Source organism: Apostichopus japonicus, chromosome 4 (assembly GCF_037975245.1).
Source record: "Apostichopus japonicus isolate 1M-3 chromosome 4, ASM3797524v1, whole genome shotgun sequence".
NCBI lineage: Eukaryota > Metazoa > Echinodermata > Holothuroidea > Aspidochirotida > Stichopodidae > Apostichopus > Apostichopus japonicus.
In genome coordinates this window covers 17,728,310-17,734,506 of record NC_092564.1, presented here as the reverse complement: position 1 = coordinate 17,734,506, position 6,197 = coordinate 17,728,310, and the positions used below count along the sequence as shown (strand labels likewise).

At 35.2% G+C, this 6,197-nt stretch overlaps 1 long non-coding RNA gene across 1 annotated transcript; it reads right to left on the bottom strand.

The window, feature by feature from the left end:
* Positions 1–528: 528 nt before the first annotated feature.
* Positions 529–5,429, bottom strand: LOC139966673 (uncharacterized). Its single transcript, XR_011792722.1, has 4 exons — positions 5,326–5,429; positions 2,797–2,854; positions 2,028–2,106; positions 529–830 (listed from the first exon to the last, which is right to left on the bottom strand). It is a non-coding gene; the product is annotated as an uncharacterized lncRNA (long non-coding RNA).
* Between the last annotated feature and the right edge of the window lie 768 nt (positions 5,430–6,197).

The window sequence follows — 6,197 nt, the reverse complement described above, 5'->3', positions numbered from 1 at the left end:
TGCTCCTAGACACTTGTCAGATACATTGTTAAATCCTGAACTGGCCATTATTACAACCAAGTATACACAGCCCACGCCAAAACAGATACTACACGCGAATGCAAAATGGATTATTCTTCAAAGTCGGTTTTGGGGTTTCATGACGTCAGAGGAAACATGATTAAATATATAATAATAGTAAAGCCCACTGTAAGTCCCAGGTACTGAATTACCGTAATCATTACAAGAATACCATCTGGAAGCCTTAAGCAGCTTAACCCCCACCCCCCCCCCGCCCAACCACAATCCCCTCTTGGCTGTGGATGTCGCTTGACTTTGAAATCCTTAACCTTGTGGCCATTTTATCTTGAGGGGTGGGGGGGAGGCTCCTATATTCCCGTCTACATATGGGATAATCCCACACTGATCCTTATTGCTATACCAAGTGCACACGGTTCACGTCGAGACTTTTGATAAAGCAAACATGATATACGAGAAAATATATCTATAGATATAGATACCATAAATAAATAGTAACAATTTATGTAATGGATTCTGCGCATTTCTTGCCGAAACTTTATTGTCGGAAATTTTAAGAGGAAATTGTTTCGTTTATTTCATTATGAAATTTACAGTAATAACAGGTACATGCAAAATTCATACAGCTTTCACAGACTCAGACGATTAGGTTAGTTATATTTATAGATGTGTTGGATAATGGATGTTGTCCGAAGATTGGTGCAAAACGATAGATGATTCTTACGATCCGCATAGCTGTATCGATCAAATTATTTTCATGTTTTTTTTATGTCGTCCGTTAGGTCACAATGCGCTCAAAATCCAAATTCAACCTAGAAAAGAAAGAAAAGTTTAAAACAATTTTTTTTATATTAATGTTTAATATAATGATCAACGGGTTAATATTGTACCCGATTGCTTGTATAGACAGCACATTGTAAAAAAAAACCTGTCTTCTTAACTGTCGATTTCGTTGGTATTTTCAAATGTTTTCATGGACAGCTACCAAATGTGACATGCAAAGTAAAAATCATGTCAGGCGTAAATATTTGCTGAGAAATTTTTAAAATCCTGTAACCGTATAATTTGTCAGCGCTTGCTAGCTCAGCGATATCAAATATTGGCTCCAATCAGTTACAAGGATGATGAGTCACAAGTCCCTTTTTTTAATTATTTTTTTTGTTTCCAAGCTTGAACCGGCATTTTCCTCTAACCCCCTCCCCACCCTCATGATACACTCCGATGTTTTCTTTCTTTCCTGTTTGAAAAGATTTATAACTCTTCGTTAATGAATGCAGTGTCTAAAGAAGTATTGCGATTCAATATGTATGAAAACACGGTAATTGTTTTAGGCTAATGATTATCCGGTTGAAATATGATGGTTAATTAACATCTAAATGTTTCTACCTGGTGCTTTATCACATTTTTTTCATCATGTGAAAACGACTGCCCTGCGAAGTAATCCGCAGGATCATACCAGCGAGTTGTCCCATAACAACTCCCTGATCATACGTTCTGGACAGACCAATTTAAAGAACAACTAAGTTTACTATTTCGAACACTCGTATACTTTTCTGAAATACGAGAGCTGAAAACTGAAGAGAACCAAAAACTCAAAATGCTGGACACAATGTGACAACCTTCTCGTGTACCATCAAATAACCTCATAACCACGGATTTCGGTAGTATGAGATGTACCTTACCCCCACCCCTACCCCCCCCCATTCTCTCCAACTATTTTTGAAACTGACACAAATATTCAAAAATAATCATCAGTACAACCTTGAGTTGAGACTTTTATTGACCTGATTTAAGGTCTTAAAATGTGCTTCAAAGAGCACAGTTTTAAGTCTTTCCTTTTTATTTCCTTTGTTTTAGTATTTAAATTTGATTATGGCTACACCCTCTCCGCTTTAAAGTCCTGCATCCGCCTCTGCTCTCCCACTTCGTTCTTTTTACCAACTATAAAAAAATGAAAAACTATTCAAAGATAACAAACTATGAGGAATATTTCACGACTCTTAACTTACTATTTGACACACTCGTCCTCGGGGCAGCATGGTTCATATAGACCGCAAAGCATTCCGCAAGAACAGTCTTCCGCGTTAACTATAAACAAAAATACAATATAGAAATTTGTTTTAGGCAAATCGCAAGATTTCATTGAAATATCAAACCGTCCTCCACTCCCCCCCCCCCACCCGGCCCTGCAGTATGTGAAAACCTCAAAAGTGCCCATGTTCATTGATTGGCAATACCACTTTAAGCTAAAACCATTTTACCAAAATTCGCATTTTGTTATACTTAAAATGTCCTTCTGTTGAGAAAATATTAAAAGTGTAAATACAAAGTAGCGTTTTGTTTGACAAATTAAAAAAAAAAAGTGCCGTTTTCATTCAATACTGCACTTTGTGCTATAGAATGAGCAGTGGGTCCATTTCGTCGAGAATTCTTTAAGGTCATTTTGGAGTTTACCTCCTCAAATTAATGTCGCATATCCCAATGCCCTTCGATGTTTGTTCTTATACAACCCCCTCTAACCAAGCCGAAGCCTGACTGAACCCTCTTCATTTCGTTTGTCTCTAAAACGTAGTAGCAGTACAAGTTATGACAATTTATAATTAAGCTTGCAAAAAACATAGTATAGATGATTGGACGTTATATAAATGGAAGGCAAAATCCTTACATGTGGAGCTATATGCATCACGATATATATCGGAGGGTATATGGTATAAGTTGTAACATGTAAAGTAAATTAAAAAGTTGAAATATTAAGAAATTCCCAAAGAAAATTCTTACCAACAACAGCAGCAAGAAGCATCATTACCAACATAATGACCAACATTACAAGACGCTCCTATAAAGAAAGCAAAATAAAAATTACAGACTTAGGAAATGTTATTTTGATTTAAACTTACCAAAAATAATATGGAGAAAAATGCCCCTAGAAAAAAGGAAACTGAAATGAAATTTAAGAATTCACAACAGCAAGAACCATCATTTTCAACATAATGACCAACATTTAAAGAAAGCTAAAAAAAAAAAAAAAATAGAAACTTAAGAAAAATACAAAATGTTGAGAAAATGCCCCTAGAAGAAAATGAAATGAACTTTAGGAATTCAAGTGTGTGCATGAAGGTATACAGTATTACAAATTATAGCGTGTTGGTGGGTGTATACTCTGCAGCTTTACAACTAGTGTATACTGCATGAATTTTCCGATTTGGTATCCGCATACTGAGATGCTATGTGTGAATATAATACATAACGGTGTACCCATGAATTATAGATGGTGTATATGCATACCGGTATGCAGGTATATGTGGCCACGCTGGGCGGCACTGGGCGGCCCCGCCCAGCACTAAAAATTACCGCCCAGCACTCTCTTAAAAATCGTGAATCCCGCCCAGCACTATTTGCATCTAAACTCCCGACATTCCTAACAATATATTCAACATAAATTGGGCCTAGCATATGCGAAAATCATACAGACTAATAATGCATCAGTTACGCATGCGAGAAACATTACTTACGGCTCTCAATCGGTCCCTTATAAAATCTCTTTGATACAAACTAATAACTTTTACCAGGTGCGTAATATATTTCACTAAAAAATTAAAAATGTAAATTGTTAGCAAAACTATAGTACTTGTGTATGTGCTACACAAGTGCCAGCATTTGGCATATGAGTTCCTTCAAAAATCGAAAAATTTCACAAAGGAGAGGGGGATACCCCTCCACTTTAGACCCCTTCCCCAGGACGGCGATCAGTATACCCAGCACTCAGGAAATCCTGGGCACATCCCTGGGTATGTATTTATTTGAATTATAACTCATCTAAAACAAAGTTTGGTAACTTTGCGTTTCACTTTTTTTCATGATATTTACGAGACTGTATATATATTTAAGAGACTTTAGGGTTATAGTTCTCAAGGTCCCCGAGTAGTAAAACCTTTAGTTTATTATTTTTTATTACGTAATATCTATAAAACTATATTTTGAGAAGTGAAATGTTAATTACCGAACGGGGTTAACATTAATTACCTGCTAATCAAACTCTTCCTATAGTAATCTATTGGGGTTTCTTGGTTAGATCAATCGCAAACTTATATTTTGTATTATTCTGTATACTAGATCTACCTCATGCAAAGAAAACAAGGGTTCCGTGTATGAAACCGTTTAGAAACTTTAAAAAGCCGTTTTTATAAGTTATATATCAAATGCATCGGACAGTAATGGCTTAACGGTTATATAAAATTCACTGAATTCATTGAATACTAATGCCTCAAATCTCAAAAAAGTTAACTCAAATCGGACCAGCCCTTAAAAGTGTACTTATGATAAATAAATTCTAGAATCGAAGAAGATCACGTGATAATGTATATATTTTTTTGCGGGTAAGGTGAAACTAAATGAAATTCACCGGAGTATATGTTATAACTAAGTGGAGCACAACGTATAAATCTGAGACGCTATAGAACACGATACTTCATGAAATTGTATTATTTCACTGCGCGAGGAAAGAACCTGCATGCAAAAGGCGATTGTGTGAAAGCGGTTATGTACGCATAACTGAATACTCCCAAACTATTGCTGGTAAATAGTCACCTTGGGAAGGATATAGTATACATTTCGACGATAAGCATGCCAATTTTTAGCCGTGGGGAGAGCCAAATGATAGATACTCCTTTAGGAAAAGTCACCCCACTGAACCTCCCCCTGCCCCTGTCCCACCCCTTACTCCTACCCTTGCCTCTGCTCATGCCCCTGTCTATTTCCCCGCCCGCCCCTCATCCAGTCCCTGCCCCTGCCCGGCCTCCAAAAACAGGGGACCCACAGAGAATACTTATACTGAAATACTCGCAGTCCTAGTTCATTTACTCGTCACTCCTTTGTTGGCAATCCATGGAGTTTAACCTGCATGTTAGATACCACTTCAAAAGGGGGAAAACTATGGGTTGCTTCTGAAGAAACCCTTACTATATACTACCCGACCAGGGCTCAACCCAAGGACCTCCGCTCAGATGCTATGTGTCATTTGTGCTAATATCAGGATCCACGTGTTGAGTATTAACATGCCATGTTCCAGCATATATAGTCATGAGAACATACAAAGTTGATTATATTTTGGAGAACTCATGTATAGGATACAAATCTATATATTCAAATATTTACTTCCAACATCCATCAAAGTTGTGTCTACTAGAGCAGACTAACATACTTAGAAACATTCTTTTATGTCGAGTAGAAGCCTGAATTGTTAACAAAATGCAAGTTCTACAAAATGACATTTTGCTATAAGAAGTAACGATATGTATATTAACTCACCATTATTGGTTTATGTATCTTCTTTCGTTGAAGACGGCGAAAAAATAGGTTCTCTTCTCTTATTGCTGAATTTGAAGGATATCGATTGAACCTGTTATTACGTGACAACCTCTATTTATAGGTTTAGAAGATGTGGGTTGAAAATTAATGTGTATGCATTTGTTCTTTGGGCGCATGCGTAGTTGATAAACTATCGGATGCATCTTCTTGCGTGGTATATGCTACAAGATCAAAAGGGCGCATGCGTAGTTGATAAACCATCGCATGCATCTACTTACGTTGTATGTGATGGTACAAGTTCAACACAAGGAAATCTGAAGGCCAACCACCATCGTAACAATGACAAAACATTCGATATTCAGTTTAGTCATTTGGATATTGTACCGATTTTTTTTTCTAAAAAAAGTGGAAACATCTTTAATGGTTTCGTCAGTCTTAAGAAATGTCTTTATATATGTTACTAATTAATATTGGTATATTGCAGACACTGCTATCTGTCCAGGTTGTTTAACTATACAATTGGAAAACATTAGACTTTTATGGCTTCAAATGAAGTGTTAATAATATGTTCCGGATTTTTCAAGTTATATATATATAGTATGTATATATATATATATATATGTATATATATATATATATATATATATATATATATATATATATGTATATATATATATATATATACATATATATATATATATATATATATATGTATATATATATATATTGTATACATTATACATTAATAATATTGTATACATTGTATATATATATAGATATATATAGAGATATATATATATATATATATATATATATATATATATATATATATATATTTATAAATACACACACATATAAAATACATATATGAA